The 27,181-nt window shown below is 45.8% G+C and overlaps 1 long non-coding RNA gene and 1 pseudogene across 7 annotated transcripts; both read right to left on the bottom strand.

The window, feature by feature from the left end:
- Nucleotides 1–4,904: 4,904 nt before the first annotated feature.
- LOC134341863 (uncharacterized) lies at nucleotides 4,905–26,555 on the bottom strand. Of its 7 annotated transcripts, none has more exons than XR_010016887.1 (6): nucleotides 24,936–25,070; nucleotides 20,700–20,878; nucleotides 20,123–20,250; nucleotides 19,020–19,217; nucleotides 15,790–15,886; nucleotides 4,905–5,931 (listed from the first exon to the last, which is right to left on the bottom strand). It is a non-coding gene; the product is annotated as an uncharacterized LOC134341863 (long non-coding RNA). The 7 variants fall into 7 exon arrangements; XR_010016886.1 differs by having other exon boundaries at nucleotides 19,020–19,187; XR_010016889.1 differs by lacking the exons at nucleotides 20,700–20,878; nucleotides 24,936–25,070 and adding an exon at nucleotides 26,422–26,555 and having other exon boundaries at nucleotides 19,020–19,187.
- Nucleotides 8,185–11,201, bottom strand: LOC134341856 (zinc finger protein 229-like; annotated as a pseudogene).
- Nucleotides 26,556–27,181: the final 626 nt, after the last annotated feature.

The raw sequence follows: 27,181 nt of genomic DNA, 5'->3' as shown, positions 1-27,181 counted from the left end.
CGGTATCAGGAGAGTGACAGTGACGTGATTTCCTGTGTCACGGGTACAGACAAGTGAGGAGTTTGTATGGAGATGCAGCTTCCCTGGAGGTGGAGGAAAGAGGACACACCAACAGGTGGAACCAGCTGTGGGAAGACATGGTTTGTCAGGTCTGATGACGAGCTGAATGTACCATAACCTTCAGACTGAATCAGAAAACCATTCTGAGGGTATTTGAAATGTCAGAAGCAGGGGAGATGTGATCACTTGTGCAGAGGGCAGGGGTTGTGTCTCCATCAGACCCTCAGTGAGATGGTTCAAGTTACAATGTGCAGGGATGAAAGCACAGTGCTTGGGGCCGGATTTAATCACTGATTCTGACACAGTGAGAGGGTTAGTTTTGCCATAAGGATTCAACATTAATGGAAGAAGACACAGGAACTTCATCAATTGCCAGTTGTTTAGCAGAAGTGACCAATCTGCATGTTACCTTGACAGTACAGATATTCACAGTGGTGACAAATGGGTGCAGTCTGGTTTATTTCAGGCTGGAGAGGGGTGTGTAGTTTTGAAATCAATGCCTTGTGGTGCCATCATCGTTAATTTAGCATGTCCGGAGTGGTGGATCACACAGCACGGAAACAGGCCTTTGGCCGGCCATACCTGTTCTGACCATCCACTCACTGTCTACACTGGTCCCATTCATCAGCACTTGGTTCATTGCCGACTGTATCTCAGCAGTTTCAATGCTCATCTACTTCATAAATATTGTGAAGGGACCTGCCTCTATCATCTCGGGCAGTGTGTTCCAGATTTCAATTACCATCTGAGTGAAAAATCTCTTCTTCAGATCCCTTTAAACCTCTTCATCCTCTGTTTAAATCCATGCCCTCTGATCTGTGACGCCTTTGTCCCAGAATCGTGGCTGATATGGGCAGCAGTGAAGCCTTTGATAAGGTTCAGCACTGGAAGTTGCTGTGGAAAGTCAGATCACATGGGATCCAGGGAGAGCTGGCTGACTGGATGCACAGTTGTCTTGCTGGTAGGAAGCAGACAGTGATGGTGGGATGCTGTTTATTGGACTCAAGGCCCAGCCTAGTGAGGTTCCCCAGGGTTACATTCCATTGGGCTCATTATTCATTGATATTTAATTATATTTGCATTTGCACAGTTTGTTGAATTCTGTGCTCTGCTTGATCTTTCATTGATCCTGTTACTATTCTATAGATTTGTTGAGTGTTCCTGTAGGAAAAAGAATCTCAAGGTTCTATGTGGTGACATATATGTAGTCTGATAATAAAAGTTACTTTGAACATTTCTACTTGTCATCTAGATCAATAATTTGGTTGAGAATGTGCGGGGTGTGGATAGTAGGTTTGCAGCAAGTAAGTTCAAACAATTACTTTTTCTGAAGGATATTAAGTATTAACACTCCATTCTGTTTCCCTCTCTGCATTCGACCACCCCCTTCGCCTTACTGTCTTCCCTCTCTGCCCCATCTTCCCTCGCATCCCCACATTAGATATAAGTTCAGGGTGAAAGTGAATTCTTTCAGGGGAGTCTGAAGGGGAATTTTTCACTCAGAGGTTGGTGGGAGTGTGGAATGAGCTGCCAATGGAAGTGGTGGATGTGGGTTCCATTTAGACACTAAAGAGAAATTTGGGTGAGGACAATGGATGGGAGGTGTATGGAGGCTATGGTGCAGGTAGTTGGAAGTGGGCAGTAAAAACAGAAACAGGTCAGCATTCACTAGAAGGGACGAAGGGCCTGTTTCAGTGCTGCTGGGCTCTGTGATTCCAATAATATTCTGATTTGTAATTTCCAGTCAGTACTTTGCTGCTAATGACTGAACCCAGAAATTTACCCAAACAAGAATTGAAAGACTCTTAGCTGGCTACAAAAAGCATTTACAAGCTGTGATACTTGCCAAAGGGGGTGTTACTAAGTACTGACCATGCGGGGTGCCCAAACGTTTGCTTCGGGCCCTTTTTTTTTGTTATTTTTAAACTGTAAAAGACTGAAATAAAACTGTAATCTTGCTTAAATTATTAAAGAAATGTGTCATCTTTAACTTTATGCCTTTTGGAAATCAGGTCATCTTTTACTCGCTTAGCTATTCACAGTAACAGAAATTTTGACCAGGGATGCCCAGACTTTTGCCTGCCACTGTATATATCTCGTACCTTCTGAATTGCTTCCAGAAATTCCAGCCATTGCCGCTCTGTCTTCATCCTTGCCCATGTTCTTTGCAAATCAATTTTGACTAATTTTTCTCTCATGCCTTTCTAATTCTTTTTATTCCACATCTGACTTTAGCTTCTCCTTCTCTAATGTCAGGGTGAATTTGATCATATTTAGATCACTTGCCCCTAAGGGTTCTTTGAACGTAAGTGACCTAATTAATTCCAGTTCATTACAACACCCAATCCAGAATAGCTGATCCCCAAGTGGGCTCAACCACGAGCTGCTCTAAAAAAGCATCTTGTAGGCATTCTAGGAATTCCTCCTCTTGAAACCAACATCATCCTAACGTTCCTAATCACCTGCATGACAATCCCCAATGACTATTGCAACATTGCCCTTTTGGCAAGCATTTTCTCTCTCCCATTGTAATTTGTGGACCAGATACTTACTGCTGTTTGGAGGTCTCTATACAATTCCCATCAGGGATTTTTTTTTTTTACATTTGCTCTTCCTTAATTCTACCCACAGATTCTACACCTTCCAACCCTATGCCACCTCTTTCTAATGATTTTATTTAATTTTTTACCAACAGAGCCACACAATCCCACTACCAGCTTGTTCTTGGCTTGTTCTTTGAAGAAACATATAAGTATCTGGGAAACAAGAGGACCTGCAGATGCTAGAAATCTAGAAAACTACATAAAAAGTGCTGCAGGAGGCAGCATCTATGGATGGGAATCAACATTTCTGGCCAAGACCCATCACCAGGACTCTTGATACCCACGTATCTGGAATATCAACAAGAAAAGACAATAGAACGTAGTGAAAAATACGGAAAACTTTGACAAAATTTAGTTCAAGGCTTTAAAAACAGAGAAACATAGAAACATAGAAAATAGGTGCAGGAGTAGGCCATTCGGCCCTTCGAGCCTGCACTGCCATTTATTATGATCATGGCTGATCATCCAACTCAGAACCCCGCCCCAGCCTTCCCTCCATACCCCCTGACGCCTGTAGCCACAAGGGCCATATCTAACTCCCTCTTAAATATAGCCAATGAACTGGCCTCAACAGTTTCCTGTGGCAGAGAATTCCACAGATTCACCACTCTCTGTGTGAAGAAGTTTTTCCTAATCTCGGTCCTAAAAGGCTTCCCCTCTATCCTCAAACTGTGACCCCTCGTTCTGGACTTCCCCAACATCGGGAACAATCTTCCTGCATCTAGCCTGTCCAATCCCTTTAGGATCTTATACGTTTCAATCAGATCCTCCCTCAATCTTCTAAATTCCAACGAGTACAAGCCCAGTTCATCCAGTCTTTCTTCATATGAAAGTCCTGCCATCCCAGTAATCAATCTGGTGAACCTTCTTTGTACTCCCTCTATGGCAAAGATGTCTTTCCTCAGATTAGGGGACCAAAACTGCACACAATACTCCAGGTGTGGTCTCACCAAGGCCTTGTACAACTGCAGTAGTACCTCCCTGCTCCTGTACTCGAATCCTCTCACTATAAATGCCAGCATACCATTCGCCTTTTTCACCGCCTGCTGTACCTGCATGCCCACTTTCAATGACTGGTGTATAATGACACCCAGGTCTCGTTGCACCTCCCCTTTTCCTAATCGGCCACCATTCAGATAATAATCTGTTTTCCTATTTTTGCCACCAAAGTGGATAACTTCACATTTATCCACATTAGGTTGCATCTGCCATGAATTTGCCCACTCACCCAACCTATCCAAGTCAACCTGCATCCTCTTAGCATCCTCCTCACTGCTAAGACTGCCACCCAGCTTCGTGTCATCCGCAAACTTGGAGATGCTGCATTTAATTCCCTCGTCCAAGTCATTAATATATATTGTAAACAACTGGGGTCCCAGCACTGAGCCTTGTGGTACCCCACTAGTCACCGCCTGCCATTCTGAAAAGGTCCCGTTTATTCCCACTCTTTGCTTCCTGTCTGCTAACCAATTCTCCACCCACACCAATACCTTAACCCCAATACCGTGTGCTTTAAGTTTGCACACTAATCTCCTGTGTGGGACCTTGTCAAAAGCCTTTTGAAAATCCAAATATACCACATCCACTGGTTCTCCCCTATCCACTCTACTAGTTACATCCTCAAAAAATTCTATGAGATTCGTCAGACATGATTTTCCTTTCACAAATCCACGCTGTCTTTGTCCGATCATTTCACCGCTTTCCAAATGTGCTGTTATCACATCCTTGATAACTGACTCCAGCAGTTTCCCCACCACCGACGTTAGGCTAACCGGTCTATAATTCCCCAGTTTCTCGCTCCCTCCTTTTTTAAAAAGTGGGGTTACATTAGCCACCCTCCAATCCTCAGGAACTAGTCCAGAATCTAACGAGTTTTGAAAAATTATCACTAATATATCCTCTATTTCTTGGGCTACTTCCTTAAGCACTCTGGGATGCAGACCATCTGGCCCTGGGGATTTATCTGCATTCAATCCCTTCAATTTACCTAACACCACTTCCCTACTAACATGTATTTCGCTCAGTTCCTCCATCTCACTGGACCCTCTGTCCCTTACTATTTCTGGAAGATTATTTATGTCCTCCTTAGTGAAGACAGAACCAAAGTAATTATTCAATTGGTCTGCCATGTCCTTGCTCCCCATTATCAATTCACCTGTTTCTGTCTACAGGGGACCTACATTTGTCTTTACCAGTCTTTTCCTTTTTACATATCTATAAAAGCTTTTACAGTCCGTTTTTATGTTCCCTGCCAGTTTTCTCTCATAATCTTTTTTCCCCTTCCTAATTAAGCCCTTTGTCCTCCTCTGCTGAACTCTGAATTTCTCCCAGTCCTCAGGTGAGCCACTTTCTCTGGCTAATTTGTATGCTTCTTCTTTGGAATTGATACTATCCCTAATTTCTCTTGTCAGCCACGAGTGCACTACCTTCCTTGATTTATTCTTTTGCCAAACTGGGATGAACAATTGTTGTAGTTCATCCATGCAACCTTTAAATGCTTGCCATTGCAAAACCTGCCAAACAGAGCTCAATAGTTAACAAATACAACAAAGGCAAAAAATATTTTCATCATTTCCGACATTGACTTTTTTAATGAAAATATCTTAGTCCCATTTCAATCAGTAAAATTTAGAAAGATAAATAAGAACTGAAATGACAACTTTAGAAAAAGTCTATTTACACTCAGACCCACTTAAGATTAGCACTACCATGGACAGGAGGAGGAAGAGAAATAACACACATGGAAAAAAAAACACACACAACAGTCAGATAAAACTTCTGTAGCCTTCTGGTAAGCCTCAGGCTCGCTCAGCTCAGTTTCGTCTCGGGGGAGCAGTCTCCGGCTCTGCCAAACTGGGTAATCGAGTTTGTGTGGATGCTGTGTGATGTTCCCCACACCGCCAAATAACAGACAGTACACCATATGCGATTAAATGATTACACTTCGTGAGTACTTCTTGGTGATGGGTCAGTAGGAACAAATACAATCAAGGCGCCAAGTCAGTAACTCCATCAGTTGTGTGCACAAATAATTCGTTGGAGGTCACGAATCGGGTATCCTTTCCTCCAGTCGATGTCCTCCGAACTCTGCCGACCCTCGAATGGGACCACCCTCGGTGGTCGACCAAAATACTCCTCACGAGTCTGTCCTCGTCTCCTCTCCTTGCCGAAGACCCTGGGCCTCAGACTCCCGCTCGGGGTCTGTTCAGTCGCCCAGTTTACAGCATCTCGCGGGTCGCGTCTCCTCTCTCAGTCCCCATCGTGCCTTCTGAACAAAGCCCACGAAACACAATAGCTTTCACACACAAGAAAGAATAACATCTATTCTGTTGCTTAGCAATGGCACTCCAAAGTCAAGTTATCTATGATTATAACCCAAATATGCTGCGACAGAGAACCCCTTGCATCAGCAGTTAATATTACAGAGAAGCCATTTTATTAGCCGTAGCAGTTAACATGAAGAAGAAACCCCTTACGCTTCTAAGTATGTATTTTCATCAGAAATGAACAGGATTGAACGCTCCATGTCTGTATATGCAATTGTGATAAGAAATACAGACCAGAAAACTTAAATGAGAGGCTAACTCAGAAAAATAAATCATCAACATGGAAGAAAACATTAACCAGTGGAATGATTTTGACCCTCCATGGGAGACATCCCAACGATCTGAGCAGACTAGATATTGGCAAGGAAGTATCGAGTACAGGTGTCCCCCACTTTTCGGACGTTCGCTTTACGAAACCTCACTGTTACGAAAGACCTACATTAGTACCCTGTTTTCGCTTTCAGAAGGTGTTTTCACTGTTACAAAAAAAAGATTCAACGCGCGATAAAAAAATCAGCGCGCCCCGAGCAGCCGCTCTCCCTCGGATTCGGATCTGCTTTGCTTTAACACGAGCCTGTGAGCAACCGTTTGCAAGATGAGTTCTATGGTATCGGAAAAGCCTGAAAGAGCTCATTGGGGTGTTACACTTACGGTAAAAATAGACATAACTAAGCGTTTTGATCGTGGTGAACGAAGTAAGGACAACGTGAGTTTGGCTTGTGGAAGCTGACGAACATGATGTTAAAGAGGTTTTGGAATCCTATCACCAAGAACTGACAGATGAAGAGCTGATGCAATTGGAAGAAAAAATGATAACAATCGAAACCAAATGAGTAATGATAAATTACGACTTTAATTTTGAAAGGGTACGTTGGATTAGGGGATATTTGCAGGACGGTTTGAGTCCTTATTAAAGAACTGTGTGATGGAAAAATGCGCGAGGCTCAGCAGTCAGGCAAGTCTCCCACATCAGCCACAGCAGACGATGAACCTCGACCTTCGACATCGAGGCGGGCAGAGATAGAAGGTAAAGAGCTGCCTGCTCTAATGGAAACAGGTGACGAGATGACACCCCAGTGTCCCACCACCCCAACCCCTTGGCCATGGACAGATACCGATTCGCGGAGAATGCAAAGCCAGCTGGGAGGCACACAGCACAAGAAAAAAAGCCGAAATAAAAATGCTAATTAATTAGGTGCCGACACGTAATTGTCAGCCCAGATCAGAGACGACGCAATCGGAAATCGGCACTCTTCTGGGCCGACAATAACGGGTGGCACCTAATTAATTAGCATGTTTGTTTTGGCTTTTTTTTAAGATGTGCAGGATGCCTCCCGGCTACCGCTGGACCGCTGCGTTCTTCGCGGCAATGTATCGGGTTGATGGCCTGGAGGGTGGGGGCCACGACACCAGCCAACCTGCATCGATTCAGTCTAACACACCATCATCCGTGTGCTCTGCGCTGTCTTCCCAATTCCAGTAAGTGATACTACACTGTACATACATTATTTCTACTTTACATCGGCTGTGTATTTTTAAGTGTTATTTGGTAGGATTTGGCAGCTTCATAGCTTAAAGGTTACTGGAGAGCGCTTGCGCGTGTTTTTGCCAACAGCGTTTGCGTGAGATTTTCTGCCGACGGCGCTTGCGTGAGATTTTCGCTACGGAGAACAGTTCAGTAATGATTGTGGAAAAGTATTTCTACTTTATATAGGCTGTGTATTTATCATATCATTCCTGCTTTTACTAGGTGTTACTGTTATTTTAGGTTTTATATGTTGTTTGGCATAATTTGGTAGGTTATTTTTGGGTCTGCGAACGCTCACAAATTTTTCCCATATTAATAAATAAATGTTAATTCCTTCTTCGATTTACGACATTTCGGCTTACGAACCGTTTCATAGGAACACTCTACCTTCGGATGGCGGGGGAAACCTGTATCTAAACTGAGAGTTGGAGACCTCTTCCCAGATACAGAGGGATTCCTTGCAGAAGTACAGGACAAGGTGGTTTACAAAAAAATTTTTAAAAATACGTACAATACAAACAAACAAGCAATCCATGCAGAAACTGCCAAGAGAAACCAGAGACAATCAAACTCATTCCAGGATCCTGCAGCAGTTTAACTCAATCTGATTACCTATGCAGCTACAATCAAGTGGCAAATATCATTCACCAAAATCTTGCTTTAAAATACAAACTTAGGAATGACTTCATCAGAGCACCATAAAGCCTGATCCAGATCGGGACAGAATTGCACAATTTATATGATAATCAATACATTATTACACAGAGGGTAATCTAAAATAACCATCCGGATTTAATATTATGGGATAAACAAGCAGGAACAACTCCCTCAATAGATGTAACCATTCCCAACACACACATGTTCCTCGACCAGTGGAGCATCTCACCACAGGTATTGTTTGTGTCGTCAGTCAGACAAACAAATTATTTTCTCTGCCAATTACCCTCCAAATGTTGCTACTCTGTCATTCGTTGCCACGCCCCACTGCTGATTCCCTTCTCCTCATCATACGTTCTTATACCGACCATCGTCCAGAGTCCCAAACTCTGCCCTGTGCAGACCCGCCTCTGGTTTCTGATCCTGCTCCGTTGAACATCCAACTGATGGTTTCCCATTCTGCCTTCAGTCTTTAGAGGACAGTGGTGTTCTCTAACAACCCTTTAGAAGCAGGAAAAAATGACCCATAATGTGGAAATAAGACCTGAATAAGGTGGTTAATTCCCAATGTCATTCTTCCTCAGCCCAGAGAGTTGAGAGGCAAAGAACATCTCAGACAGAACTGCAGTCAGTTCAACTTCTTCAGTCTGCAGAAAATTCAAAGGAAACGTCTTCACCCAAAAGTGGTGACTGGAACCCATCCCACAGGGAGAGCGAAAGGAGAACAACAGTGGAGGATTTTAAAGGACTGTTGTAGATCACAAACACTGGCAGTGTCCAGCCGGCCTCAGTTGACTCTCTACTGTACACTAGGTGTGTTATAAATTCACGAAGTACTGAAGACAGAGTTCAAAATAGAACTGATTTATTTGTCTCAGATCAAGAATATTAAACTCCAGTCCCATTAAAGGTGAATATGCAGCAGAAGAAACTCCTCCCATGCCCAGTGACCAGGGTGCAGAACTGGGTGTGGTGAGCAGCAGCAATAATTGCAGAGTTCAGCACCGACAGTCACTCTTGAAATTGCATTCAGCAACAGGAATGGACAAATATCCAGCATGCAGCTTATTGAAACTTTCTCCCCAGTGTGAACCTGGTAGTGTGTCACAAGGTTAGATTACTGAATGAATCCCTTCCCCGTTCACAACAGGTGAACGGCCCTCTCCCCAGTGTGAACTCAATGATGCATATTTGGTGGAGATGGCTGAGAGAATCTCTTCCCAAAGTCTGAGCAGGTGATCAGCCTCTAACCAGTGTGAACTCGCTGGTGTTTTGGTAGATGAGATGATCGTGTTAATGCCTTCCCACATTCACAGCAGGTGAAAGTCCTCTCCCCAGTGTGAACTCGCTGGTGTGCCAACAGATCAGATGACTGACTGAATCCCTTCCCACAGTCTAAGCAGGTGAATGGCCACTCCCCAGAGTGAACTGACTGGTGTCTCGGTAAGTGAGATGCCTGAGTGGATCCCTTCCCACAGTCTGAGCAGCTGAACAGTCACTCCGCAGTGTGAACTCACTGGTGACTCTGTAGGGTGGATGATCGAGTGAATCCCTTTCCACAGTGTGAGCAGGTGAACAGCTTCTCCCCAGTGTGAACTCGCTGGTGTGTATGTAGGTGAGATGACTGAGAGAATCTCTTCCCACAGTCTGGGCAGTTGAATGGCTTCTCCCCAGTGTGAACTGACTGGTGACTCAGTAGGTGAGACGATGTAGTGAATCCCTTCCCACAGTCTGAGCAGGTGAATGGCCTCTTCCCAGTGTGAACTGACTGGTGTGCTTGTAGGCTAGCTAACTGTGTGAATCCCTTCCCACAGTTTGAGCAGGTGAAAGGCTTCTCCCCAGTGTGAATTCGCTGGTGTGTCTGTAGGTTGGATGACTGAGTGAATGTCTTCCCACAGACTGAGCAGGTGAACGGCCTCTCCCCAGTGTGAACTGACTGGTGTCTCCGTAGGTGAGATGCCTGAGTGAATCCCTTCCCACAGTCTGAGCAGGTGAACGGCCACTCCCCAGTGTGAACTCGCTGGTGACTCTGCAGGTGGGATGACCGAGTGAATCCCTTTCCACAGTCTGAGCAGGTGAACGGCTTCTCCCCGGTGTGAACTCGCTGGTGTCTCTGCAGATTGGATGACTGAGTGAATGTCTTATCACAGACTGAGCAGGTGAAATCCCTCACTGCAGTGTGAACTGACTGGTGAATCAATAGGTGAGCTGATACGGTGAATCCCTTCCCACAGTCTGAGCAGGTGAATGGCCTCTTCCCAGTTTGAACTGATTGGTGTCTTCTGAGGTGAAATGACTCAGTGAATCCCTTCCCACAGTCCGAGCTGGTGAATGGCCTCTCCCCAGTGTGAACTGACTGGTGCCTTCTGAGGTGAAATGACTCAGTGAATCCCTTCCCACAGTCTGAGCAGGTAAATGGCCGCTCCCCGGTGTGAACTGACTGGTGCCTTTTGAGGGGAAATGACTCAGTGAATCCCTTCCCACAGTCTGAGCAGGTGAACGGCCACTCCCCAGTGTGAAGTCTCTGATGTACCTTTAGTTTAGATGAGCAAGTGAATCCCTTCCCACAGTCCGTGCAAGTAAACAGCCGCTCCCCGGTGTGAACTCGCTGGTGAGCCATTAGTTCAGATGACCAAGTGAATCCTTCCCCACAAATTCAGCAGATGGCCAGCCTCTGCCCAGTGTGAACTGAATGGAGTGTCCACAGGTGGGAAGACCAACTGAATCCCTTCTCACACACAGAAAAGGTGAATGGCCTTGTCCCAGTGTGAACTTGCTAATATACCTTCATATGAGATGACTGACTGAATCCATTCCCACTGTCTGAGCAGATGAATGGGTTCCCCCCTGTGTAAAATGACGGGAATGCCAGTCGGTCTGATGATCAAGTGAATCCCTCCCCACAGTCTGAGCAGGAAGGATGATCGAGTGAATCCCTTGCTCCACTTCTTAAATATCTGGTCAGAGACAGCAAAATTGGCGTATTGTGTTCGAGATTCCCATAGACAAATTCCTTGTCATTTGTAACCTGTAAAAAGATTTACAAAATCCATCAATAGGTGTAGGACAAAATTTCAAATGAGATCACTTGAGTTGTCAAGGTGTGATCTGGTATCACACTGTTACAGTGAGGTTCAACACAATTTGGAGGGAGAAATCATCTTCTAACTGTGCACAGTGCTGGTATCTGGAATAACCATTAAACTCTCTGATGCTCTTCCTGTCTCTATAAGAATGGGGCATTTCTGCCGTCTCCAATCTGTGACCTGGCTCAGTTTGACTCTCTCCATTGGTATTATTCCCTGTTCCCACTGTGCTGCATGGGTTCCTGGCCCCACAGTAACTGAAACACCCTCATGCAAATAGCCAGCAGTGCATTCCACGCACCCGCCACACTCTTTGTGAAAAACTTACCCCTGACATTCCCTTGGTATCTGTTTCCAAGCACCTTAAAACTATGCCCCACGTGATAGCCATTTCAGCCCCGGGAATGAAAAATCTGGCTATCCACATGATCAATCCACATCATCATCTTATACATCTAAAAAAGGCTCTAAACATAAACAAGGAAATCATACATTACTTTGAGGATTTGTTCGAAGTATACAAAGTTATGAGGGCATAGATAGGGTAAATGCAAGCAGCTTTTTCCACTGAGGTTGGGTGGGACAACAACCAGAGGTGATGGGTAAGTGGGAAAGATGAAAATTTAATGGAAACATTTTGAAAAGCTCTTTACTGAAATGGTCATGAGAGTGTGGAATGAGATGCCAGCACCAGTGTTGAATATGAGTTCAGTTTCACCATTTAAAAGAAGTTTGGATGGGAGCCTGGATAGTAGGGGTACGAAGGGCAATTGTCCCGGTGCAGGTAGTTGCATCAGACAGCTTATGTGTTTTTTTTCGGTATTGACTAGATGGGTCAAATAGCCTGTTTCCATACTGAACTTCTCCATGTTTCTATGACAGAGAAGCTGGCCAAACTTTTTTGGAAGGGAAAAGGTAGGAGTGACAATGGAGCGACAATGGAGCAGCAGTGGCTGGAGTTTCTGGGAGCAATTTGGGAGCTGAGTGATCGATACATCCCAAAGAATTGGAAGCATTGGAAAGGCAGAAGGACACAACCATGGCTGAAATGAGAAGCCAAAGCCAACATAAAAGCCAAAGAGAGGGCAAACAAAAGAGCAAAAACTATTGGGAAGCTTTTAGATATCTACAAATGACGAATAAAAGAAAAGTCAGATGAGCTCAGGGTGTGGAATTATGATATTGTAGTCATTAATGAGTCTTGGTAGCACCCAACAGTCTGAGGCATTTAGAGGATCAAAATATCCGAGGCTTCAATATCTGTTGAACACCAAGGTTCCCTGCACCAGTTACCTTTCAACTTTTATTTTGGTAGGCACGTACAAACTCCACACTGTCAAAATTTCACTTCTGAAGGCCTCCCTCTTACAATTAATCCTTTGCCAGAAAACAGCCTGTCCCAAACCACACTTGTCAGATCCTTTCTGACACCATCAAAATTGTGCTTTCTCCAATTTAGAATCTCAACCTATGATCCAGACCTCTCTTTTTCCATATTTACTTTGAAATTCATGGCATTATGATCACTAACTTCTGTCACCAGCCCTGGATTATTTCCTCACAACTTATTGCACACTTCTGCATCAGGAATTCTACGCAATGATTAAGGGCACATTAGACAAACTCTACCCCATCTACTTTTACAGAATGGGAGTCCCAGTCAATATATGGAAAGTTAAAATCAGTGACTGAATCAACCTTTGTTTCTAGGTATGGTCTGCGATCCCTCTACAGATTTTTTCCTCTAAATCCCTCAGACTGTTGGGTGCAACCAAGTCCCAATAATGGTTATGTCATGGTCCGGTCTGTGAAGTCCACATTCCGGTTCATGGTCTGGTCCGTGGACTCAGGACTCCGGGTCTTTCAGCTGTCCCTCGTTTGGTTAAATTAATCATAGGCACCTAATTCGATTTTGGGGCTTGCAATGTAAGTAGCATTGGGGTCGAGTGTGGGCGGCTGGTTTGTCTTGTCAGTCCCCCGTGGAGCAACCTGCTGATGGAAGGCTAGTGAAACCATTTGTGATCTCTCGGCCTGGTTGGAGGACCACCACTTCACGGAGCCTTGTTACCACTCATTTTAAAGTAGTCTTTGTGGTATGGATTTGGCTGTTTCCCGGGTCAGCTGAGTGGCCGTCAGCCACTCTGAGCTAGGTTGGGATCCAGGTATTTCCGTGGCCAGCTGAGGTTGCCGGCCGAAACGAGACTCGGAGTTACCCCAGAGCAGAGATGGAACTGTCTGTCGTTCTTTGGTGTTTGTCTCTCCTTGTCCTCACCTCCGTGGGGTAAGACAGGCCGTTTTGCCGTTGCCCTGCGGAGGGTCCTGTCTTGTCTTGTCTTGTCCTCGCCTCCGTGGGGCAAGTCCGCCATTCTGCCGTTACCTGATGGAGGGACCTGAACCACCTTCGTGTGGAGATGAAGTTGAGTCCTGGCTTGTCTTAGGACAAGTCCCGGCTCGATGTCTATGTTCTGTCCTGTCTCATGTTAGTGTCATGTTAATGATGAGTCCCGGCTTGTCGAAGGATAAGTCCCGGCTCTGTGTTGATGTTCAGTTCCCGGTCTGTCTCTGAGCTCCGAGAACCCAAGCCTCGACGATCCCGCAGCCCAGCTCCGAGAGCCCAAGCCTCGACGATCCCGCAGCCAAGCTCCGAGAACCCAAGCCTCGACGATCCCGCAGCCAAGCTCCCAGCCTGCAAGCCAAGCTCAAGACCCATGACCCCAGCCTCAAGCCAAGCTCAAGACCCAAGTCCCCAGCCTCAAGCCAAGCTCAAGACCCAAGGCCCCAGCCTCAAGCCAAGCTCAAGACCCAAGGCCCCAGCCTCAAGCCAAGCTCAAGACCCAAGGCCCCAGCCTCAAGCCAAGCTCAACACCCAAGGCCCCAGCCTCAGGCCTCAAGAGCAAAGACCCTAGCCTGTCTCTAAGCTCAGTCCTCTAGACCCCAGCCATGTCCTGTCCTGAAGCCATGTCATGTCCTTGCCTGGTTCTGGGGTCTGAGCCCGAGGCAAGACCCAGGTTCTGTGTCCTTGTCCAGTCTCAGGCTCGGAGTACAAGCCTTGTCTCCTAGTCCATGGTTCCTAGTCTTGGTGCCGCTTTCCCTAGCCCAAGTCTGCGTTCCTGTCCCTGCTCCTGGTCTGAATCCTGTCACATCCCTACTCTAGTCAAGTCCAGATCCTTGTACTTCAGTGTCTGTGTCTCGCATTTTGGTCTGTTCCCAACGCCCCTATTGTGACAACAGGAGACAGATAGTTGGTCATTGGTTATACCGGGTCTCCCATCAGAGATACTGGGAAATTAAATTCAGTTAGCAGATCATCTCAAGAGAGAAATATTGAGAACTCATGTTCACCATTTGGCCACAGACCAGACATGGATCAGGGTATTAAAACAGAATCAGAATCAGGTTTATTATCACCGGCATGTGACGTGAAATTTGTTAACTTAGCAGCAGCAGTTCAATGCAATACATAATCTAGCAGGGAAAAATAATAATAAATAAAATTAAAAATAATAACAATAATAATAAATAAACAAGTAAACCAATTACGTATATTGAATAGATTTTTTTTAAAGTGCAAAAACAGAAAGACTGTATATTTTTAAAAAAAGTAAGGTAGTGTCCAAAGATTCAGTGGCCATTTAGGAATTGGATGGCAGAGGGGATGAATCTGTTCCTGAATCGCTGAGTGTGTGCCTTCGGGCTTCTATACCTGCTTTCTGATGGTAACAGTGAGAAAAGGGCATGCCCTGGGTGCTGGAGGTCCTTAATAATGGACGCTGCCTTTCCGAGACCCCATTTCCTAAAGATGTCCTGGGTAATTTGTAGGCTAGTGCCCAAGATAGAGTTGACTAGATTTACAATCTTCTGCAGCTTCTTTCGGTCCTGTGCAGTAGCCCCTCCATACTAGACAGTGATGCAACAAAGCAGACCACAAGTTTACTAAAATGAAGTGTCTCCTGATCCTCAGCCATTTCCAAGGCTGGCAATGTTCTCGGCTCAGTTACAGAAAACAGAGTTTGGAAAATTCCCCTCATCTACTTTCCGCATCGAGGGGGCAGTTGATAGCTGCCCTGCCAAAACCTGAAATATTATATCATCACACAATATCTGAAATCCCGGAAATGCTCTTATCACCTGTTTCTGAATTTTATAAATGGAAGTTGGAGATGTCTTTCACCTCTAAAGAGGCTCTGATGTGCAACAAACCCTGAGCCTGGACTTTTACTTAAAACAACACCATTGTCACATTCCTGTTTGTGTTTCACTCTCAACCTGCTGATTCAGGGTCTCCGGCTCTTTTCACTCAGGTGAAGCTTTGCCTGGTGAGCGGAGTCATTCGACCATTACTGGTGTCAGGTTCCTGTGCTGGAACTGTTGGACTGATCAATTACACAAAGCCGCTTTACCAGTGCAATCATTGACACTGCTTGATGAAACTTTTCTCTGCCCTGTTAGCGCCTGTGTAAGTTTCTTCATCTGAACTATTGTGCACCAACAGAGCAGATGTTTAATTATAAAGATCCCAGTGAACGTACCTGTAGCCATTCTGATTCTGACTGACGATTGTTGATTGTCGTCGTCTTGTTTACACTTTGGTCATGGTGCAGGACAGCTCCACCTGTTGGTGATGCCCTGAATTACACAACAAGCAGACAGTGAGTCAGAGAGAGTAGGAATACTTTGCAAATGTGACAGTATCGCCATCCCCTGTATCAGAGCAGCAGTTCACTTAGGGACCAAACATTTCCTGTTAACTGTTACCACGTCTGCATGTCTGAACAGTGATATCTGGCGAATCCTACTGATAGAGTCACAGAGCAACAGATCACAGACACAGACCCTTCAGCCCAACGAGACAATGCTGACCACAGTGCCCACAGAGATGGTCCCAATTTCCTGTGTTGGGCCCATTTCCCTCCTGGCCTCTTCACACCATCTAAACATCCCAACTGCTTCTAGAATTATACAATTGTGCTGCCTCATCCACTTCCTCTGTCCGTACCCACCACATCATCACCAGCCTCAGCATGAAAATGTTGTTGCTCCTGTTGGTTTTACAATCTATTTACCACTCCTCTGCCCATTTAGATACCCTATAAACTATGATAATCTTCACTGTGAGTACCATCTACTAATTTTGTGTCATCTGTGAACTTACTGGTCAAGCTTGCACACTTGCATTCAAATCATTGCTATCAAATAACAAATATCAAATGTCCCAAATTGTAGTTTTGTGGTTCACCACTAGTTACCTGCCTCCATTCTGAGGAGAAACCTTCAACCACCACTCTTTGCTTGCTACCTTCAAGGCAATTTTTAAATCTGTCTAACTTTCTCTCCCTGTACCTCATGAGACCTTATCTTCCAGACCAAGCTGTCATGAGGCATCTTGCCAAAGGCTTTCCTGGAGTTCAACGTACAACATCCACTCCCCCACCCTCCCACCATCAAAAAGCCAAAATGGCAACCCGTAATAAGTTTATGCTTCTCCAAATGCTGTCCCCAAGTATCCGTTCCAAGGGTTGGCCCACCCCTGATGTAACACTCATTGGTCTATAATCCCCAGGATTAAACCCACTGGGTTTATTGAATTACAGAACAACATTTGACAGCCTCCAATCATGTGTTACTATCCCTGTGGCCAGAGAGGATACAATGATCATTGTCAATGCCCCGTAACCTCCCCCCTCACTTCCTCTGGTAACGTGGTGTATATTGGTAGATTCAACAACATCTCTTTCTTAACGTTTCCATGCTGCTATGTTATCGTCACAATCACTGTCCATCTCATTGGTAACTCTGAACCAAAGCATTCATTGAACACCTCGCCTATCACCGCATCCTCCAGGCACGTTTCCACCTTTGCTCCTGAGTAGTTCTAGTCCTACCTTCAATCTATTCTCCCTCCTCTTCTTCACCCACATGTAGAACGCCTTGAGCTTTCCTTTATCCTACTTCCCAAGGACTTCAAGTTCCCTTTGACTTCTAAGTCACTTCTTAAGCTCCATCCAGGCTACCTTATAATTCTCTGGAGCCTTGCTTGAATGTTGCTTCCTAAACCTAAATAATGAGTCCTTTTCCCTGTTGCTTAAATGGTCCCATCTCTTGTGAACCACGGTTTGTTTATATAAACATTCTTTCACTTTTTGTGGAACAAATCTACCTCGAACTGCATTGAAGTGTTCCTGAAACAGCCTTCACAGTTCCATTGTGCATTTCCCTTTAAAAATGTTTTCCCAATTTACACTCCCAAGTTGCTCTGAATACCATTGTAACTATCCATCCTACAATTAAATACTGCCTTGTATCGTCTGCTACTATCCTTGTCCATGACTATGATAAAAGTTGGGGTGTTGTGGTCACTATCTCAAAAAGGGTCACCCATTGTGACATCTGTCACCTGACCAGCATCATTGCCTCATACTAGATACAGTATGGCAACTCCTCCAGTTAGCCCATCCACATACTGTGTCAAGAATCCTTCCTGGACACACAACACATACTGCCCCATTGACACATTTTGGAACAAGGAGGTGGGATCAACATCAGGAAAGTTGAGATCAACAATGATAACAACCTTGTTGCTTCTGCACCTTTCCCAACGCTGCCAAGTTATCTGCTCTCATTATCCCTGTGGCTTTGGGGAAGGCCTATAGAATACTCACAGAATGATGGCCCCCTTCCTATTTCTGAATTTCACCCACATTGATGTCCTCTGTTTATGTAGCTGTGATACCATCCCTCATTAGTAAGACAATTCTCTCCCTTTCACCCCCCCCCCCATATGTATTATGAAACAACTAAAACCTGGATCATCAAATACCAATCCTGCCCTTGTAACAGTCAGGTCTGTGTAATGGTGATAACATGTACCATCCATGTTCTAAGTTACTTTTATTCTTAATACTTGTTGTATTGAATTAAACACATTTCCAACTCACAACCTGATGCCCTGTCCACAACCGATCCTTCCACAGTCTCTCTGAACGTTGCATCCACCTTTATATCAACTCTTCTATCATCTGACCAAACATTCCGGTTCCCATCCCACAATGACTGAGTTTAAACCAGCCTTGGCAGCTCCAGCGGACCTGGCTGCAAGAACATTTGTTCATCTCAAGTACAGATATAACCCATGCCTTTGGCACAGGGTCAAACGGGAACATAACTTCATTGTAAAACCTAATTCTGCTTCATCACAGATCTGTAGGTTCTGACAATTTATTAGTAGAAAAGTACTTGATGACGACAGGGTTTGTAAATGTAAATTATTGATTAGCATTTGCTAGTTAGGACTGAATGAAATGTGGTGCTGGGGCATTTGTTTTCAAGAGGGTTTGCTCAATCATATTCTAGAGGGCAACTATATCATTACAGCTTGCAATAGACGGAGGAATCAATGACACGTTGCTGTAGTTCATGGTAATTCCACATTTCTGCAATCACGACTGCAGGAAACAACTGTGGCGTCTTCTAAAGGGAGGAAATTCTCAATGCATTTTGAGATAATTGTGACCTAACACAGACAAGCAAGGAAACATCAGAAATGATGTTTGAAATGAGCAAACAATATGAGGGAATGTGCATGGCTTCACAGAGCTGATGCTGACAGCACATTAGTAGATCTGGAATGATTGTAACTGGGTCTGATAGAGGCATAAATGGTATTTCTAGGCTTATTATGTCTCACTTCAGCTATTTCCTACTTCTCATGGTACAGAAATGTAATGTCTAAAGGACTAGCGTTTGAGTAACTGAGACTCACCAAACTTTCTCCTGAGTGAATCAATGGAAACTGTGATTCAGAAGGGTTCCCTTCAGTTGGTGCTCTCAGTCCTCGGGCTGTTTCATTGTTGCTGTTCCCTCATCTTCAGTTGTGGTTTTGTTCCAGTCATGGGCTTTTCTTCCAATAAATCTCTCAGCCCAGATCTAACTTTAACCGGAGAGATAATGAAGCACTTTACTAATACAAAGGAGAACAAAGCATTAAACTCATTGAAATTTAAATTTTGAACGCATATATAAGTATCCGAGTGAAGAAATCTGTAACTGCCCCTCACACTTTACAAAGCCTGACATGGGATTCAAAGGAACACACACAAAATGCTGGAGGAACTCATTAGACCAGGCAGAATCTGTATGTCAACTCTACTATCTTCCATAGACGCTGCCTGGCCTGCTGAGTTCCTCCAGCACTTTGTGTCTGTTGCTTGGATTTCCAGAAACTTCAGATTTTCTCTTCTTTGTGATAGGATACAAAGAAATCTGCATTCAGTCATGGTATAAGATACAAGTCATAATACATAGGAGTAGAATTAGGTGATATGGTCATTCTAGTCTGCTCCATAATCAATCATGGAGGATTCTTTTTCTAACAGTGTATTCTTGCTTCCCTGCTATAACACTCAGCCTATTTAGCAAACCAGAACATAAATATACCCAGCGGTAGCCTCCACCACCCTCTGTGACATCAAACTCCACAGATGAACCAACATTTAGCTAAAGTAATTGCTCTCATCGCCGTTTTAATTTAAAGTGAAGTCTGTTTATTCTGAGGCAGCACTCTCAGATCCCAGACTCCCTATCTAATCAAGACACCCTCTCCATTCCCACTGCATCCAGATTTGCTGTTGTTCAGTTGGTGTAAATAATCACCCCCGCCCTAACTTCTTGCCCCCCCCCCACAAACCCCAACCACCATCCCTCTGAGCACAGGCCCAGGACCATCAAATGCTCCTCGTGCATAAAGCTTATTCCTCAGATTATTCTTTGAACCTTGTTAGCAACAACCATACTGAATACATTTCCGGGAAAAACAGGACAATTGCTCCCAGGATAATGCATTGGTAAAAGCTCTGGTTTCCTTACTCTTCTATCAACTCTCACAAAATGAGCGCTGGTGCACTGGTCCATTCGCAGGAGATTTAAAATGTTTCACGGTGAATGTAATAAAGAGAAACTGGAATCACTAGAATCACTCAGCAGGTAAGGAACATCTGTGGGGAAAGGAAAAATGTTAGTGATTGGGTTTCCTGACCTTTCGTCAGAATGGATTCAAACATCATCCAGTTTTTATTGGAAAATCTTGGGTTGTTCTCCATGGAGTGGTAGGGACTGAGGGAAGATCGGATAGAGGTTTATAAGATTATGAAAGACATAGATAGAGTAGACAGGGAGAATCTTTTCACTGTTTAGAAATGTCTAATACCAGAAAGCATGCAATGAAGGTGTGAGGGAGTAGATGCAAAGTAAATGTGAGAGTAAGTTGTTCTACTCAGAGAGGTGTAAATGCCGGGAATGCGCTGTCCGTTATGGTGGTGGAAGCAAACACATTGGAGGCTTTTAAGAGACGTTTAGATAGGCACATGGGTGTGAGGAAGATTGAGAGGATATGGACATTGTGTAGGTAGGAGACATTAGTTTTCGGGGGCGGGGGTTGATTTACTTTTTATCTGGTTTGGCACACCATTGTGGCCGATGTGTCTGTTCCTGTGATGTACTGTTCCATGTTCTGTTCTATCTTCAGCATCTTGAGTTGCTCTTTGACTCCCACCGGCAGACAGACAGGTGACAGTGAGGGGGAATTTCAAAATGTCAATTGAATTCTGAAACCCCTGTCTTTCTCTACTGGTGCAAACAGACAACAGCGTATTTAATCACAGCCACTCCCTGTGAGGGATGGAATGGAAACTCATTTCCTGCTTTGCTTCCAAAGGAACTTCAGAACCAAACATCTGAGCACAGAACAGAAATACTCACTCAATGTCTCATAAACCTGGACAACCTGATCCCCTGATTCATTTTATCTGGGTGAAAACATGTGTGGTATCCCAGAATCCAACCTCTGAGTGTCACAGCCCACACCGAGAGCCTCGCACATCTTTCCCACATCTCACACTGAGAGATTCACACTACCAATATCCAGCCCCCGGAGACGTCTGCTTCACTGCGGAAGGAGGAACATCCAGCCACATCTGTAAAAGCACCAACGTAGACCGAAGCCCAAACACTACCAGTTCCATATTCCTGGAGCCCCCATCCCAAGATTATATCCCAGGCACCAACTCTCCCAGGGCTCTTTGCTGCCGGTAATATGCGGCAGTGTCTCAGTGAATGCCAGTTCAATCTTCTTGCTGCGTGGGATCTCGCCCAGCACAGCTGGCTGCCATATTTCCTGCAGTGTAGCAGGAACAAAATATAAAATTATAAAGTAGAAAATGCTGAGAACTCAGTACATCAGATTACATCTCTGAAAGGACAAATGGCGGAAGACCCAGTTTCAGAACTGAGACTGTCCGAGATGCTGCCGATCTGCTGAGCGTTTCCAGTATTTTCTCCTCCTTACTTTAAATTTCCTGCAACTGTAGTATTCTCTCCCTCTTCATTTTAATGCACAGATAGTAACTGATTGTAAAATATCAACAACACCCTAAACTGTAAATGCCACCCCACCCCAAACCATTTGTTAGTTCTCAGTTCATTCTGACCCTGGTGTAATTCATTCCATACAGTCAATGCTCACAGCATCCTTTCCTCCCACTGTCACTCTGTTACATTTGTTAGTTCTCAGTTCATTCTGACCCTGGTGTAATCCATCCCATACAGTCAATGCTCACAGCATCCTTTCCTCCCACTGTCACTCTGTTACATTTGTTAGTTCTCAGTTCATTCTGACCCTGGTGTAATTCATTCCATACAGTCAATGCTCACAGCATCCTTTCCTCCCACTGTCACTCTGTTACATTTGTTAGTTCTCAGTTCATTCTGACCCTGGTGTAATACATCCCGTACAGTCAATGCTCACAGCATCCTTTCCTCCCACTGTCACTCTGTTACATTTGTTAGTCTCAGTTCATTCTGACCCTGGTGTAATACATCCCATACAGTCAATGCTCACAGCATCCTTTCCTCCCACTGTCACTCTGTTACATTTGCTCCTGAGGCCACTGTCTCTACGCTGAGAGGCGGTGACCACAGAGTGCAACACTTGCTGTAGCTCTGACGGGCTGTTACCCTGGAAACGGGGGAAGTGGCTCACCGAAAATAACCGAAAAAGGCAATAACAAACATCAGATGCTCTGAGCTCCATTATTACAAAGATTAACACTGCAGCTACTTTGTAATGGTGAAACTTAAATTGAAGTGGCTGCTTTTACCCTGCCACTTGCTGTATTCAATTAAACCTCTGGTAGCTCCAGCTATCAAAAACCCAATCCTGGAAAAGATGCAAAACAAAACTTCACAATGAAGACAAAGTTTGAAAGAGAGATTGCTGAAATATATCATTGCAGCAATGGTACTGTATACAGGCTGGGCAGAGGTTGAACAAGATAGTATATATATATCATTGAGGTGATGGGATACAGGCTGGACAGAGATTGAACAAGATGGGCAGGAGATGAGCAGATGGAGCCAGATGGGAGCAGGGGATCAAGGGCGATCTCTGATGGTCCTCCAGCAAAACACAGATCCTGAAATAATCGTACTCACGAGTAGCTAACAGATTCCAGTAGTATACCAAAGCCAGAACAAACAATAAGAACTTTGGTATATGCCCTTTTCCACTCTACAAGCTTCATCAATGCTTCGCAGAAAGTATCCCATCCGGGTACTTCACACCTTCATCCGGCTACTTCACACCTTCATCCGGCTACTGCTTTTCCTTTAACTGAATGAAATAGCGGAGAACTGTGGACACAGCTGAGTACATCATAGACACCAACCTCCCCTCCATGAACTCAGTCTACACTTCCCACTGCCTCAGTAAATCAGCCAACATAATGAAAGATCCCCACAACCTGAACATTCTCACTTCTCACCCTCCCATCGGGGCGAAGATAAAGTAAAACAGAAACATCCCACCAGGCTCAGGGACGGTGTCCATTCTGCTGTTAAGAGAACCGAATGTTCCCCAACGGGATGAGTGGACTCCTGACCTCACAGTCTAAATCGATGTGATCTAGCACCACATATCTACCTGCACTGCACTTTCTCTGTAACCATAAGGATTTGTTACACTGGTATTGTTTTACCTCAATGTACTGCTGTAATGTATTGATCTGTGTGGATAATACAGAACTCACGGTTTTCACTCAACCTCTGTACATGTAAAAGAAAATAAAGATTCCCCATTTTAATCGTGTGGAAATATTAGACAGCCTGGGTTGCTCCTCTGGAAATTCTGGAGGGAGTGTACATAATTGTGAAAAACCCAGATAAATGAACAAGACTTAATACTCTCATTAACCGGGCCAGATATCGGGAAACACTGTCAGCATTTCGGAAAGTCGTAGCAATGGTAAGAAAATGGAAATAAACTTCCCAGTCCCCCGAGAGGACGTGAGAGATCTGGATCTCACTGTCCTGTCTGAACGGGGAAAGATAAAACTACTCATACACTTGGATCAGTGACCCAAGGGTGCTATTACTCTGTTTAACCCTCGCTGTCTGCAAGAACACAACGGGACGAACGGCCGCTTGCAGTCTGCTGGAAATATGTAAAACAACTATCGATCCAGGTGAAGCTTGGATCCGAGACCGGGCCGTGTGATGGAGGTAAAGTTCCCCAGGTACAACTCACCGGATGTGTTCAGTCTCGGGTTCATCACCTCATCCCGCTCCTGGGACCAGAACACCAGCGGCTGAGCGGCGGCCCATCTCAGGCTGCTCAGTGTGAAGGTCCCACAACTCGGACCGACCCCAAGGCCGCCAGTTCGAGGAAGTTAGCGGAACTCACCGCCAAACGTCAGGTCCCCCCTCCCCCCGGGATCGGCTTCAGTACTCTCCGATGGGAAATTGTCGGTCTCGTTCACCCTGGTGACCGGCCTCAATACTCACCGACGGGAACTTGCTCTATTTGCCCCGCAGACAGCGATACGACCCCGACTCCCCGCCGACCATCCGCTTCAACAGAGAACGGAAATAAAACCAGCGCCCATCCGGGGACTGTGAGGGCGGGGCGGGGGCGGGGGCGGGGCGGGGCCTCGGAATGCTGCAGATCTGCGTTTAACGGGAGCGAGACACGGGATCACGTGACGGCTGGAGGGTCTCCCACGTGACCCGGTGACTCCGCCCCTCACTCCTCGATCATGGAATTAATTTCCATCTTCTGCAGCCCCGTGTTGCCCCAACCACTCACCTCCCACCCCCGTCACTATTTCCACCTTCCCACCTCCCCCTCACCTGGATCCACCTCTCACTCCCCAGCTCTTGCCCCATCCCCACCCCTCACCTCTTTTCTCTGACTATTTCCCGTCCACTCTCAGTCCAGAGGGAGGGTCTCGGCCCGAAATGTTGACGGTCCATTTCCCTCCACAGATGCTGCCCGACCCACTGAGTTCCTCCGGCAGTTTGTTCTTTGGTCTGTATAACCCGTGTTAGTGTGGGGAGCGGGATTTTACACCATATTCCAGGTACAGTCTCAACAAAACACAAATAATTGTCACTTTGCCCGGACCATTGGCCCCGCTTGCAGGGCAACAGTCTGCCGGTGTTTGCCCCCCAATGTGGTGAATCCCTCTGCTCGCCACCACCGTGGGCTCAGACATTTCCACAGATGAGCCCCTCCTGTCCCCACCGGGACAAACATCCTGTCCACCCCCTCTCTCACCATCTTCATCCTTTCAATAAAATCCCCCCTCTCCCTCCCCGGGGAACCGGTAGGGGAGCGGTCTCCTCCTACCTCTCAGCGACACATCAGACTCCGGCTGCAGGAGACGCTTCACAAACGCCCCAACTTCCCTCGGAGGGAAATGGAAATAAATCAGAAAGCGGACATTTACTTTGACGGTTGTCCCGCCGTGACGGAAAGTACGGGAGACGGTGTCAGCTGGGGTAACGCCCTCTCGCATTGGCTGCTCTTCAGCAGGTAAAAACAGTGGAATGAGGCCTAGTCCCAGGCCTCAGCCCAGTGTTTATGGTCTGAGGCCTGGGACGAGGTGAGAGTAAACATTCAGCATGGACTAGAAGGGCCGAGATGGCCTGTTTCCATGCTGTCACAGGCTCGATTCCCATCCCGGTCCAACACACAATTCAGACCCAAAACAGAAATGTGCAGGTTTCATTTAAATCCATCCATGTGTATAAACACTAATTTCTATTCACATTACTCGGGCCTCACTGGACAGGAACACTGAAACATCAACTGAGAAACAGCAGGAGGTGGCCATTCAGCCCCTCTAATCATCAACAAGATGACGGCTGCTCTCCCATCTCAGCCACATGTTTCTGCCCGATCCTCATTTCCTCGACCCCTCCGGTCTCCACACATCTGCCGGCCTCTGTTTTATGTGAGGACGATCACTGAGTCTTCACCGCCCTCTGTGGTGGGGATTTACAGATATTCACCACCCTCGGAGTGGAGACATTTCCCCTCATTTCAGTCCCAGACAATCCACCCCCTTTTTCAGAGCCTGGGATCCCTGGTTCAACCGGTAATGATATTGTGCATTTCAATGTGTTCACCTCTCAGTCCTCAATTCTCTAAATGAAACGGTTATCATATTTGATCCTTCTTCATATGATGACCCCACCACTCCAGGGATCAGTCTGGTGACTTTTCATTGCACTCTCTATAACAAATACTCTCTAACCTCTTTGTTGATCCTCTATGGAATTAATTTCCATCTTCTGCAGCCCCGTGTTGCCCCAACCATTCACCTCCCACCCCGTCACTATTTCCACCTCCCCACCTCCCCCCTCACCTGGATCCACCTCTCACTCCCCAGCTCTTGCCCCATCCCCACCCCTCACCTCTTTTCTCTGACTATTTCCAGTCCACTCTCAGTCCAGAGGGAGGGTCTCGGCCCGAAATGTTGACGGTCCATTTCCCTCCACAGATGCTGCCCGACCCACTGAGTTCCTCCGGCAGTTTGTTCTTTGGTCTGTATAACCCGGGTTAGTGTGGGGAGCGGGATTTTACACCATATTCCAGGTACAGTCTCAACAAATCACACATAATTACACCATATGAACACTCACAATGCACTGCAGGAACTCAGAAGGTCAGTCAGTATCAGTTGAAAAGATTAGTCGACGTTTCGGGCCGAAACCTTTCGTCAGGACTGAAGGAAGAAATTTATTCTATTTTACATCCTCTCAATAAAATCCCCCCTCTCCCTCCCCGGGGAACCGGCATCAAACCGACGGGCCGAGCGGTCTCCTCCTACCTCTCAGCGACACATCAGACTCCGGCCGCAGGAGACGCTTCACAAACGCCCCAACTTCCCTCGGAGGGAAATGGAAATAAATCAGAAAGCGGACATTTACTTTGACGGTTGTCCCGCCGTGACGGAAAGTACGGGAGACGGTGTCAGCTGGGGTAACGCCCTCTCGCATTGGCTGCTCTTCAGCAGGTAAAAACAGTGGAATGAGGCCTAGTCCCAGGCCTCAGCCCAGTGTTTATGGTCTGAGGCCTGGGACGAGGTGAGAGTAAACATTCAGCATGGACTAGAAGGGCCGAGATGGCCTGTTTCCATGCTGTCACAGGCTCGATTCCCATCCCGGTCCAACACACAATTCAGACCCAAAACAGAAATGTGCAGGTTTCATTTAAATCCATCCATGTGTATAAACACTAATTTCTATTCACATTACTCGGGCCTCACTGGACAGGAACACTGAAACATCAAGTGAGAAACAGCAGGAGGTGGCCATTCAGCCCCTCTAATCATCAACAAGATGACGGCTGCTCTCCCATCTCAGCCATATGTTTCTGCCCGATCCTCATTTCCTCGACCCCTCCGGTCTCCACACATCTGCCGGCCTCTGTTTTATGTGAGGACGATCACTGTGTCTTCACCGCCCTCTGAGGTGGGGATTTACAGACATTCACCATCCTCGGAGTGGAGACATTTCCCCTGATATCAGTCCCGGACAGTCCACCCCCTTTTTCAGAGACTGGGATCCCTGGTTCAACCGGTAATGATG

This window comes from Mobula hypostoma, unplaced genomic scaffold (assembly GCF_963921235.1).
Source record: "Mobula hypostoma unplaced genomic scaffold, sMobHyp1.1 scaffold_53, whole genome shotgun sequence".
NCBI classification, from domain to species: domain Eukaryota; kingdom Metazoa; phylum Chordata; class Chondrichthyes; order Myliobatiformes; family Myliobatidae; genus Mobula; species Mobula hypostoma.
Note: the sequence above shows the minus strand (reverse complement) of the source record. Positions and strands in the feature narration are given on the sequence as shown.